Raw genomic sequence first — 13,940 nt, 5'->3', positions numbered from 1 at the left:
ATGACAAGTAACAATGATTACATTTTCAAATCTGTACATGTCCTTTGAGCCATGCTATTCAGCATGTCGTGTGCTGCGATTAGAGCTGCTATACGCTGTGGCATTCAATCAATAAGGTTCTGAGTTCGTCCCTGCGGGATTTCCGTCCACGCAGTTTGTATCCGAGCCCATAAATCCATGACAGGAGTTACTGGAGGACCGTTACGCACCAGGTGCCGACCGACTGTATCCCAGACACGTTCGATGGGCGACACGTCTGGCAAACGTGCAGCCCAGGGAAGTAACGGTACCCGTCGCTCTTCGAAGAAGACCTGTACATTCCTTGCAATATGTAGCCGGGCATTGTCCTGTTGAAATATGGCCTGCAGAAATACCTGAAGCAGGGGGAGTGCCTCAGGCTCCACAACTTCCATTAGGTACCGGCTGCTGTTCAAAGTGCCCGCAATACGTACAAGGCGAGATCGGTTGTTGTAACTGATGGCACCCCAAATCGTCACACCTGGTGTTCGTCCGCTATGCCACTTGTAATGGTTCTTTGTGTACGTGGCCATTACGGCACTCCATCCCCAGTTCTCGATACCAGCAATATCGTACTACTTTTCTGCGAAGTAACAGACATATTTTTGTGACAATATTCACATTTGGTTTTATTAATGTATAGATACTCCGATGTATCGATATATTACAGTGATACGGTTCTTGTGTGTATTCATTTCTGTGAGACTGGCATTATCTTTGACTTACTTGTAACCGTTTTGCCGCGAATGCGCACAGAGCAGTCTTAGTTTCACTTTGCAGAAGTTAAGTTGTTATTTCGCTTTGTAAAAGAACAGTCAAGTCTCATGTTTGGTTAAAGTGGAAATTAAATATATGAAGATGGATACAATACTGTTTTCTTGATGATGTGACAATTAAGAAGAAGTATATGTGAATTTACAAGAAGTTTAATAAAAATGTGGATCGTGAACACCAAGTCAAAAATTATTTCTACAATACCATTGTTCTGATCTGGGATTGCTTGACCATTAAGAATTTCCTGAAAAACGCATTTGTTAGGTCTTCAAATATTGCTAAAATACAGATCGAGACCTTCTAGCAGTCAAACTGGAATCACCCTAGAATCAACAAGATGAGCCATAACAACTTCGACGAAATCTACGTGGGAATCCATTCAAGATAAGTGCCAAAATTAATGACTCTTTTACAGTGACTTCATTATTTCCATTCTGACGATACTATCCACAGTCAATAACTTTGTTGTTGCCCGATAAAGTGAACATATGCTGCATGAGCAACATTATTAATCTGATTTCTAACCTACTTTGCAAGTGGTGGTATTGTTAGACACTCCACAATGCAGCCCTCTAGTTTGTGCTCACCATGGTACTGTAGGAAACCAAGTGGGACTCATTCGAAAAGATTACATGTTGCCACTCAGCAACCCAGTGACGGTGTTCACGTCCCCATTGCAGTCAGAGGAGCTTGTGGCTTCTGGACAATGGAAGCCGACGTAATGGCACGCGTGCAACCAGTACAACCTGCAGCAGACGGCGACAAACCGTCGATGCAGACAAGTTCACACCTGTTGCAGTGATCCAGCAACGAGCCAACAATGTAGGTGGAGCTTTACAGTCCGTATGGGCCGTGCGAATAAGATGACAGTCATCCCGTGCCGTGGTCACGTTCCACGGTAAAGTTCCCGCTGTCACTGCACGTGACCTTCCTCTATCCACTGCTTCCAGACACGCATCACTGTCGTAGCAACGTGCCCTGTGCGAGCCGAAATTTCAACGGGACGAGAACCTCATTTCCCGAAGACCGATCATTCTGCCCCGTTCGAACTCGCTCACGTGCCGACAAAGCTCGCTTTGACGTGGACGGGGCATATTGGCACTCAGTGTATTGTTTCCACATCGTGCGACGGCTATGCACCGACTGCACTAGGCGCAACACCGACCCTGTCGGACCGGCACGAGAGGGCTCTGCTCGGCCTACGTGTACCCCATCTCAGTGCAAAACGTATCGAGTATTGCTTGCACATCTGTTGCCACTTCCACCAAGTGTGGTGCTATTCGGGTAATTCCTTCTCGTTGCTGCACTTTTCACAAACAGCAATGTAGATGAACTTCACTTGTTAAAAGTGATCTAAAATGAACTGATAAGGTGGAATCAGTATTACCATAGAGTCGGATTTGTTGGGTAAATTCTGGCAAATAACAACCCATTGCAAACAAAATCACATACAAGATGCTACTGTGAGCAATCCTACAGTACCGTTCCAGTCATCAGCGTTCTCACCCAGTGGGCGCAACAGTCATCGAAACGATTCAGTGGTGCGCAGTTAGGGTCGTAACAGATTGGTACAGCTAACATAAAACTGTGACAGACGCCCAGGGAACTACACTGGGAACAAACGAAAATAGTTAAACTTCTAATGAAACTCTTTTGAGTTCATTTCGAAGCATAGAGTTGAAGACAGACTGCAACAATTCTGCTGCCTCCACAGAATGCTTCAGATTGCAATTATGCGAAAGAGTTTTTATTATTATTATAATTATTAATATTTTAAATTATGGAGCTGCAAAATTGCTTTGGTTGAAGGCTCAGCAATTAGTACAGACTTCACTGTTGTTCCTGTTTCTTGTCACAACTGCATTCACATACTCAGATTCGTGGTGACAAGCTTTGGAAGGCATTGCTCATTTTAAAACTATTACCAGAGTCCAACTGTGTCCAAGAGCACTAGGTGATTTAACAAAGTAGTAACAAATATTCATAGTGAACATTTACACACTTGTGTATACACAAAGCGGTGGCCACAACAGCTTGCTGCCCTTTTTCAGCATCTGCTTCAAAGTACAGTGCCGGTAAAACTTATAAATATTGTAAACCAGATATTGGGAGGGAAAAAAATAAAGAAAGACTTGGGTTAGATAGAGCAGCAATCAGTCGTAGAATTAAGTTGCTTTGATATGACATTTATAGTCACAACGCAGATCAGATTTTGACCTGTGTCAGGTCATTACCAATGCTAAAACAAATACAAGAGTATATATTACAATGTGATTTACAAAAGTTATAAGTCCATCACATCGTCATCTTTTAATGTTAACATTACATACCAGTGTGGAATTGTAGCAGTTGTTCGTGCTCAAGTGAATGCTTACACAGTTCAACCATTACTGTCGTAAAATTATATGTTGGTTTCACAGTACACATCGGTTTTGCGTATGGCGCCCTCTATGAGCTGCGCCTGAAGTTTACAGTTTTTCAATAGTTGGCATGAATCAATAAAGTTTACTGGTGAAATTGAGGTAAATGGTTCCATAAATTTTCTAGATTTATCAATCCAGAGAAAGAATGGTAGGCACACATTTGGTATCTTTCGCAAAAAAACATGCACAGATGGTATTTTAGACTATGCATCAAACCATCCCATTCAACATAAAAAGGCGTTTTTTAATTTTGCCATTAATCGTGTATTTGGCACTCAGTTGTCACAAGAAGAACATGACAATGAAATGGCAACTATAAGATACATCGTTAAAGTGAATAATTATCCTCACACATTTGTCGATATAATTTATAGGAATGTACAGAAAAAATATGGTAATGAGATAAATACCTTGATACCAAAAGAAAGTACAAAATTTGTCACCTTGCCTTATTATGGGAAAATGAGCATGAGAATTGCATCGATTTTCAGAAAATACAAAGTGAAAGTAGCCTTTGGAACAACAAATAATTTAGGATGTATCTTACAACATACTGTAGATGTAAAAAATGTACTTGATTCATCTGGGGGTTTATAAAACTGATTGTCCTGAGTGTGGAGCATGTTACGTAGGTCAGACAGGGAGGAGACTGGAAACTAAGTTTAAGGAACATGTTGCTCTAGAAAGAAAAGACACAGCAGAGAAATCAAGTCTGGCTGCACATTTATTGTCAAGTAAACATAGATTGCCAATGTTAACGTCAAATGTAATGTCGCTACATAGAGGCGAGAAGGGTGGACTCCTCGATCTTCTTGAGGAGATGGAGATCTTTTGCCACCAAAGAAATGCTAAGTGTAACCTGATCAATGATCAGGTCATAATGAAAAATGCCCATTTCTGGGAATTGTTTGAAAACTGCCTACTTGAGAGCAGTGCAAAATTCGACCCAGGGGGTCTCAAAGACCTCACGCCATTACGTAGCAGCCACTTGCATAAGATCTAAACGAGTACCACTTTCATAACACTATATTTACATAACTTATTGCATTAGAATAACACACAAACTCATGAGGGTAACTATTAGAAACAATTAATACGTAAAACTGTCATTTTCCAAAATAAGTGTTCAAAAGATCACGCTTTATCATATTGTTCTTATTTCTCGGACACTAAGTACGACATGTTGAAATGATGCTTACAAGTGCTTCTAGTGCCAACAAAGTGCATTTTGTAAATAAAGCTCACGTTATATCTTTTGTCAAGTAACAACTAATTAAGTTAAGACAGGTCCCAACACGACAAAATATTCAATACTTCCTATAACGTACTTTACGTACCCATATCAGTTTTATAGTTAATTTTAGCCCATGAGGCGTGAACTGTCACTGTTACGTGCTTTAGTAATTTTAAACATCCAGCACATTACACACATGAGAAAAAGTAAGAATTGTAATTTTACATAGTTTTACTCATAATAATTTCATGTTACTACTTAGTTACTATACAACATAAATATTACAAAAAATGTTGTCAAAACTGTATACTTCAGGTGCAGCTCACAGAGGGCACCATACATAAAACCTATGTGTACTGTGAAACCAATATATAATTTTACGACAGTAATGGTTGAACTGTGTAAGCATTCACTTGAGCACGAACAACTGCTACAATTCCGCACTGGTATGTAATGTTAACATTAAAAAGACGACGATTTGATGGACTTATAACCTGTGTAAATCACATTGTAATATATACTCCTGTATTTGTTTTAGCATTGATAATGACCTGACACAGGTCGAAATCTGATCTGCGTTGTGACTATAAATGTCATATTAAAGCAACTTAATTCTACGACTGATTGCTGCTCTATCTAACCCAATATAACCACAGTCATTGCGTGCACCCACCCCACGGAGGGCAACTTGATAAAGAAAAACTTATTTTTACTTAAAGCAGCAATGCATTTCATTCATGAGAGAACTGCAGTTTCCCGTGCTGTACAGCAACTAATAACGGGGTGGCAGGCTCCGACCACTGTGTGGAGCTACAGGTCATTCCTCAGACTCTGGTTAGTGGCTTATTGTAGACAACTTAGAAAGTGTTTATGCTGCAGCCTCACAGCTGACACTTCAGCGGTCTCTCGGGCACTTCGTTTCTTGTTGGAAACCTTTATCTACCACTATTCACATCGCTATTGGATTACTTGCAGTGTGTGAAGCAAGAACAATGTTCCGTTCTTCATCTGTGGTTTGTTCGTGCCAAAAATGTGGTTATTTGCAGAAGAGGAGGCACGGGTGCACACTTCAAACGTACCCTGTCCACACTGCTCACAATTTCACCAGTTTCAGCAACAGCTAAGAAATTATGTGCAGCACTTTTTCCGACAGCTCTGAATGTCCCCAAGGGGCCTCACAAACGCACTAAATTTATTGCTCGATAATACTGTGCCAATACATTGTACAAAAGGGCACAATGCTACTGGAAAGTCAGTACTCTGCCTTCATAGCGAACATGTCAGTGCTCAGTAATGCAGAATTAGATTGTATTCCAATTGCAACTGCTATGTGCTGGAGAAAGAAAAGTCAGAGGAAATGGTGACAGATGAAGAAATGGCTCAGAAGGTGTTCTATGTCCGACCATACTGACATGCTAAGAGAACTTGCTGCTGAGCCACAAAACTGTCACAATTTTTTAGGGATGAACATGGAATCCCAAAAAATTGGTAAACTTCGTTACATCTTATGCAAAGATACAAAAGAAGATATTGTTTAATTGGATAGATAAAAAATCTACTCACCAAGCGGCAGCAGAACACACACATAAAAGATTTTTATAATTGGCAAGCTTTCAGAGCCAGTGGCTTCTTCTTTAGGCAGAAGGGTTGAAGGGGAAGGAAGAAGGGCGAAGGAAAAGGACTGGAGAGGTCTAGGGAAATGGGATGAGTCGTTCCTTCTCATCCCATACGGTAAGTCTCTTCCGACCCGCAGTTCTGGGTGACTTTCCCAAAATCTACCCATTTTCCTAGACATCTCCAGTCCTTTTCCTTCACTCCTCTTCCTTCTCCTTCAATCCTTTTGCTGGAAAGAGGAGCCACTGGCTCCGAAAGCTTGCCAATTATGAAAGTCTTATGTGTGTGTTCTGCCACCACTTGGTGAGTAAATTTTTTATCTATCCAATTAAATAATGTCTGCTTGTGTCTGTGTATGTGCGGATGGATGTGTGTGTGTGTGTGTGTGTGTGCGCGTGCGAGCGTGCGCGCGCGCGAGAGAGAGAGTGTATACCTGTCCTTTTTTCCCCCTAAGGTAAGTCTTTCCACTCCCGGGATTGGAATGACTCCTTACCCTCTCCCTTAAAACCCACATCCTTTCATCTTTCCCTCTCCTTCCCTCTTTCCTGATGAAGCAACCATTTGTTGCGAAAGCTTGAATTTTGTGTGTATGTTTGTGTTTGTTTGTGTGTCTATCGACCTGCCAGCGCTTTTGTTTGGTAAGTCTCATCATCTTTGTTTTTAGATACACAATTACATAATTTCATCAATAATTGATTGTTTTCATTGTTATAAAAGAATATATTCTTCATATACTTGTCAGATTTCATTTTCCACACTGCTCGAAGTGATCTATAAGCCTGAAAAGACTAAGGTACATTATTGCAGAGGATGGATAAGGTAGTGCCATTATGTATTTCTGCAATAAAAAGATAAAGCTTCTGAAACGAACAAATAAGCAGTTCCAGTTTTATTTTCCCACACTGAAACACTGATTTCGAATGTTTCTACTGAAAATTACTCAATAAGTATTAAATATGTGATCGAACTATTACGCTGAATGCACCTGTCTTTCCTGGTGTGACCATATTCATACAGTGTCACTATATCACTTGTTTGCATGTTCAGAGATCGTGGAATCTCAACAGAAAGTGCCATGTATTGCACAGTATCACCCTTATGTGGTACAATACATGGCACAAGACACTGAACAAGGGCCAATATTTTAAACCTCTGCAGTATCCTTCAATGTATTGCACAAACCATCAATTCCCTTTTCCAATACTCATTATTGCACAATAAATATTACAAGTGTGAGGAGCCCTTAACAAACTTCCAGTTTATATTACATATCATTGAACCACTGTAGTTTATGACATGCAGATCGTAATTACTGTTCAAGAGTGATTTGTAAGCCTGCTCACTATCAGGTAATTTTTTGTCGCTTTTTACCCATACCTTCTTCGCATACTTTATTATAAACAACAAAAATAATCAATTTTTGGCAATATAATGTAGTAATTGTATAGATGAGAAAATCTACTCTCAAAGCAACAGCAGAAGACACACACATAAAAGGAGGTCGTACATATGCAAGCCTTCGGCAACAGGATTGAAGGGGAAGGAAGAGGAGTGAAGGAAAAGGACTGGAGAGATTTAGGAAAAGGATCAGACTTTGGAAAAGTCGTCCAGAACCACAGTTCAGGGGAGACTTACTGGATGGGATGAGAAGGATTTTGATTGACTGCTTTTGTTGATTTTCATGCTGATACTCTATTGGAAAAAAAATGAAATCATACATTAGGTGAAATAGAGGAACTAATTTCCAAAAGGTATTACAAAAGGTATTACATGTCATATTGTCCAATATCAAGCTATTATCTGTAGGACTCTGGTCCCATGTAGCTTTGCATTCAATAATGGTTAAATAAGTGCCTGTTTCAAAGTGACGCTTATAGCTCTCATAAGATTACTCTTTGCATATGGTGAACTTTGGTAGGATACTGGGAAAATGTGAATGATCAATAAAGGAGATTGCTTACAAGATACTTAAGTGATGTGTCCTTGAATGCAGCTGAAGTGTGACGGACCCGTATCAAATAAGACAATCAGCCAAATAAGTCAATCAGCTGACATTGAAAGTACACAATGAAGGGCAGCCCCCATTTCCACAAGTTTGCTCATGCGAGAGCACCACTGAAATGTAGGAAAACCTGAACTGAAAAATGCTAGAAGCCTGACACAAAGTATATCTCAAAAGACTACTTACAACATTTCAGCTACCAGAACTGAGTGAGTACTCTAGAAATATAGTACAGATCACTACTCCTAAATCTTCCAGTGATCATAAGATAAGATTAATCTAATTACAATTTGTACAGTGGTATTTCAGAAGTCATTTCTCCCCACACACTATATCCTAATATACGGTACAACAAGAAATACCCCCTGCCACGCACTTTGCAGTAGATTGCAGAGTATGGATGTAGCTGTAGATGGAAATGTAGATGTAGGTGTACATTGTACAAGAAACTGTGTAGCGAGTAGAAGTCAAACACAGCACTGCTAAAATGACATCCAAGCAGCCAGTCATAGGTCAAGTTTCAGCACGTCCACTGACGGTCACGGCAAGAAACACGAGACAGGTCGATATCCCCACCTGGTAATGATCGTAGCGACGGATAGGGTAAGCGACAGTGGTGCAGGTTAAATAAGCTGGGAAGACCCAGTGGGCACATTTCACCATCACCCGACCGTACAGGTGGGTAGCGAAGTGGCACCATAAATGCACCTTTAGAAGCAGTCTCTGAAAGAAACTCACTGCAGCAGTTAGCACCCGCAATTTTTCCAGTGCCTGAGACCAATAAAAATTATGTCCGAGATGCGGTCTTTCTTAACACGAGGCCTGTCTAAATAGTATCCAACCTTCGTCCAGAAAAAATATTTTCTATTAGACCATAAACCCCTTCAAAGTAGGCCCCTTGTGCTTGCACAAACTTAGCCCACCGATCCTTCCACTGCTGGAAATCCCTCTGGAAGTCTTCTTTTGGAATGGTGTATAGCTCCATTGCCGTGTTCTGCATTCTTTTTTTTCTACTCTCAAAACTGAATCCTTTCAGTTGGGTCTCCAATTTTGGAAACAATCAGAAGTTTCAAGGAGCAATTTCTGGATAGTAGGGAGGTTGGTGAATGTCTGTAATTCCATGTTTGACCACAAAATTTTGGATCAAGTGGGACGAATGAGCAGGGGCATTGTCGTTATACAGTTGCCAGTTTTCCACCATCCACACGTCTGGTGTTTTGCGCTGAACTGCGTCACGGAGTCGCCAGAAAACAGGTACTCCTTTGTCACTGTTTGTCCTTCCAGTGCATATTCGTGATGCACAATTCCACGGACATCAAAGAAAACAGTCAGCATCACCTTTATTTTGCTTCACACCTGCCGTACTTTCTTAGGCCTTGCACACTTGGGATGCTTCCATTGCGATGACTGTCTTTTTATTTCTGGGTCGTAGCCGTGCACCTGTGACTATCTCTAGTTATCACGGTGTTCGGGAAACCAAGGATCAGTGTCGGTCGTGTTCAGAAGGTCCCGCGCAACGTCAAAACGGAGGTCTTTTTGTTCCGGTGACAACAACTCGGGCACGAATTTCGCAGTCACTCGATGCGTGTTCAAATCATCACGCAAAATTCCATGTGCAGAATCTTTACTCACTCCAACCTCTCGAGCAATCTCCCACGCTGTCAAATGACAATCAGCGATCACCAAATATTGCATCCTCTCAACAACAGCTGCACTCTGATCAGTTCGGGGCCTGCCAGAACGCTGGTCACTCTCCGCCGATGTGTGGCCATTTTTGAATCGGTTGAACCACTCCTTAGTTTGTGTTACACCCACCGCATCTTCTCCGTACACCTGCTGAATCTTACGAATTGTTTCGCTTTGAGAATCACTAAGCTTTTAACAAAATTTGATGCAGTACCTCTGCTCAGCACATTCAGTCATCTCGAAAGAATCTGTAATCCGACGAACACTCAGTGACCGACAGGCAGTGACTGATACGCTGGAAGGCGGGGACAAAATTCACGTGTGCACATAAAGGTCTCTTCCTTTACTGTATACAGTGGTGCCATGCTATCGCATTTATTCGCAATATTATGGACCATATTGGGAAAGTTCTGACAAAGTTTCAATTTGAAACAATCTTTCGACCCACCAGGAAGATTAGTGAGTGTTTGAGATCGGTGAAAGACGCTCGACACCCCTTAGCAATTCCTGCGGTGTATATAATTCCGTGTAGCTGTGATAAGGTTTATACTGGAACAACAAAAAGAAGTGTCAATACCCACTTAACCGAACACAAAAGGAAATGTCGACTGGGACATACCGACAAATCAGCTGTAGCAGAAGACATTTTTAAAGACGGTGATCCTGAAATAAAATTTAGTGAGACGAGTGTGCTAGCCAGGACATCGCATTATTATGCACGCATGTACAGAGAAGCTATAGATATTCAGAAACACCACAATAATTTTAATAGAGAAGAGGAAGGCTTACAGTTAGATAAGATGTGGCGGTCAACTTTGCACCAACGATGCGATAATCAATTACTTTCAATTGAGAATAATAACGTTAATCAGAGATAGAATTACAGTCAGCCCCACGTGATATATGGTGGTGCCCTCTATGCGCTCCGTGGCCTGATAGCCAGCTGTCATCTCACCTCGGAAGATGTTGCCTGCAGTTGGCAACATAACGTTACGAATAAGAAATAGCTTTACAGACTGACCACGGCTGCTCGGCCCGGAAGTTTTAACTAACGATATCAGACATGTTTCTGCACTGCTGCCAACTTACGTATGGATGTCAATCACAAAAACTGAAAGTTTTGCAGGTCTACATGACCTACCACAACATCAGTTCACTGTGAAGTGACACTGTCAAGTCTATTTAACCCTCCAGCCATGGGCAACGTGAATGCGTGTTCAGCTCTCTCCAGACAATTTCGTGGACCCAGTTGTTACAGCATCGGACGAAATTTCTGCTCTGTTTGCACGTCGTAAATAGAAATTTACCTGTCTTAATACTTCCTGATGCTCTGGTTCATTGTAGGCCGCTATTTTTCTGTTGTTCTCTAACATTAGAGGCCACAACTTTTCTGTCTTAAGCATGAGGAGTCATGTTATACACATTCTCTAGTCTCACTCACTTATTAACTTCTCACACCAGTAGTTTTGTAACATGTATTCCCGAGTTTGTGTATGGAACCCTGCTTCAAGGTACATAATACACAGGAAAATTATCAGTGAGTTTCTTCTGCTTTTGTAACACTGAACACAAATTTTGCGTTTTGCTCATGATTTATGTAAAATATCAATTAAAATCAACTCTAAATTAAGTTTCAGATTTTCTTATTACAACACTTTAATTCTAACCTTACAACTATTCTAATCATCGAATAAAACTTCACTGTGATTTTGTACGGAAAAATTAGAAAATCGTCAGCAGTAAAGGCATCCCTTCCCCAATAACTGTTAGAGATGTGAGGTGACAAAATGAGGTAGAAAACATGTATATTAGTACATAATTAAGTTGCCTGTAGGCTAGCACTATTTAATTTATTTTAACATTAACTTAAAGAGTTTTTATGTTGCATATATACATACTTTAGCTCACTATTATTTCCACAGCCCTGCGAGTCATCTTAGCAGTACAAAATGTACAAAATTTTTAGCAAATTTAAAATGACAGAGAATCAAAGTGTTAAGTTTCTCATCTCAAAGGAATTTTCTTTGCCGATTCTAAACCTGGCGTTAGATTTTGAGATTTTTTCGAAGTTATTTACTTGAAAATGGAGGTTCTCTCTATGAACAATGTGATGAAACAGTACATGCAAGGAGTTAATAATAATTGTCACCCAAGAGCAGCTGCTGAATCAAAGAGAATTAATCTTGGAAGTGGATTTCTTAGTTTTTATGCAGAACAACACTGAGCTCAAGCAATTTTTGTAAGTGAGAGATGTTGGTCTATTCTAGGGAAAAAATTGGACTTAAGAAATATGAATGTGTAAGAATTGTGGTTTGGTTTTCTCCCAGATGGAGTTGAAAGAGGACCAAAACTTTTGTATATCAAGAGTAACATATGTGATAACGTTACAAAATAGTAAAAACTGCATACTAGGTTTATTTTATTTACTTACATGCGAAAATTTTTTTAAAAGTTATATTTTTATTGAGTAATAAATTTTAAATGACATGCATTAATTTTTGTTTTAATAAAGGTCCACCTCAACTCATAATTAATTAGTCAAGTAGACTGAAATTTTATACATTTTTTATTATGTCTAGAAACAATGAAACAATTTTCTTGTGAGTGCACTTTTGTGTCCAATGAATCACTGCAAGTACGATCTATGAAAAGCCCCACAAAACTGTACTGTGTGCTTGACAAAATGCAGGTGGGCTGTGATTACAGTACAATCTACAGCACCTTCATGACAATGTTTGAAGCAGATTCTAATGCAACTGTTATTTCATATAATGTACACACGATCAGGGTCAGTGTTAATTTCTTGTTTCTATCTTACTGCAAAAGACAGAGTTCACAATAATGCAGCAACCAGGGAAGACGATTGCCAAATTACACCTACATCTATACAACTACTCTGTAATTCACAATTAGGTGCTTGGCACAGGGTTCATCAAAATGCCTTCCTGCTTTTTATTACCATTCCACTCTCGAACAGCACATGGAGAAAGCAAATCATTCTGTGTAAGCTTTGATTTCTCTTATTTTATTACGTATATCATTTCTCCCTATGTAGGTGGGTGCCAACAAAATCGTTTCACATTCTGAGGACAAATATGGTGATCGAAATTTTGTGAAAAAATCTCACCTCAGGGAAATACATCTATTTTTTGATAACTGCCAGCCCAACTCGTATGTCATATCCATCACGTTGTCCCCACTATTTCACAATAATACACAATCAGCTGCCGTTCTTTGAACCTTTTTGGTGTCCTCTGTCAATCCTAAAAGATGTGGATCCCATACTGGGCAGCAGTACTCCAGAAAAGGGTAGACAAGCCTATTTTAAGCAGGCTCTTTAGTAGGGCAGTTGCATTTTCTAAGCATTCTGCCAATAAATCACCGTCTTTGGTTTGCTTTCTCCAAACATTATATATGTGATCAATTTAAGTTATTCATAATTGTAATCCCTAAGTGTTTAGCTGAGTTTACAACCTTTATATTTGTGTGATTTATCGTGTAAATGAAATTTAGAGGGGTTCCTTTTAGTACCTGTGTGGATGCCTTCACACTTTTCATCATTCAGTTGATTGCCACTTTTAACACCAAACTGATATCTTGTCTAAGTCATTTTGCAATTAGATTTGATCTTCTGATGACTTTTCTAAATGGCAAATGGCATCATCATCTGGAAAGAAATCTTGGAAGGAAGAAAAAAATTGTCTCCTAAATCTTTTATATAGACTAGGAACAGCAGAGTGCATACAACACTTCCTTGGGGAATGCCTGATATCACTTCCATTCTACTCAATGACTTTCCATCAATTATTACAAACTGCAGCTTTTCTGATAGGAAAACACGAATCCATTAACACAACTGACACGATACTTCACAGGCATGCAGTCTTGATCAAAGGCCACTTATGAGGAATTGCACCAAGAGCCTTCTAGATACCTAGAAATACAGAATCAATTTGAACTCCTCTGTTGACAGCACTCATTACTTCGTGACAATAAAGAGCTAGTTGTTGTTTCATAAGAACAATATTTTCTGAAACCGCACTGAGTATTTGTCAATCGACCATTTCCTCTGAAGTAATTCATAAGGTTTGAACACTGTACACGTTGCAAAATCCTACTACAAATAAATGTCCGTCAGTGATACAGATCTGTAATTCAGGATGTGACCTGTGCAACTTTCCAGTCTGTA

The 13,940-nt window shown here is 39.9% G+C and overlaps 1 protein-coding gene across 3 annotated transcripts in view; it reads right to left on the bottom strand.

Annotated features, from left to right (window-relative positions):
• The window catches only part of LOC124553802 (sorting nexin-13-like), a 419,627-nt gene that overhangs the window by 234,504 nt on the left and 171,183 nt on the right, over positions 1-13,940 (bottom strand). The gene's annotated exons all lie outside the window — the stretch shown is intronic.

This window comes from Schistocerca americana, chromosome 11 (assembly GCF_021461395.2).
Source record: "Schistocerca americana isolate TAMUIC-IGC-003095 chromosome 11, iqSchAmer2.1, whole genome shotgun sequence".
Taxonomy (NCBI): Eukaryota; Metazoa; Arthropoda; class Insecta; order Orthoptera; family Acrididae; genus Schistocerca; species Schistocerca americana.
Note: the sequence above shows the minus strand (reverse complement) of the source record. Positions and strands in the feature narration are given on the sequence as shown.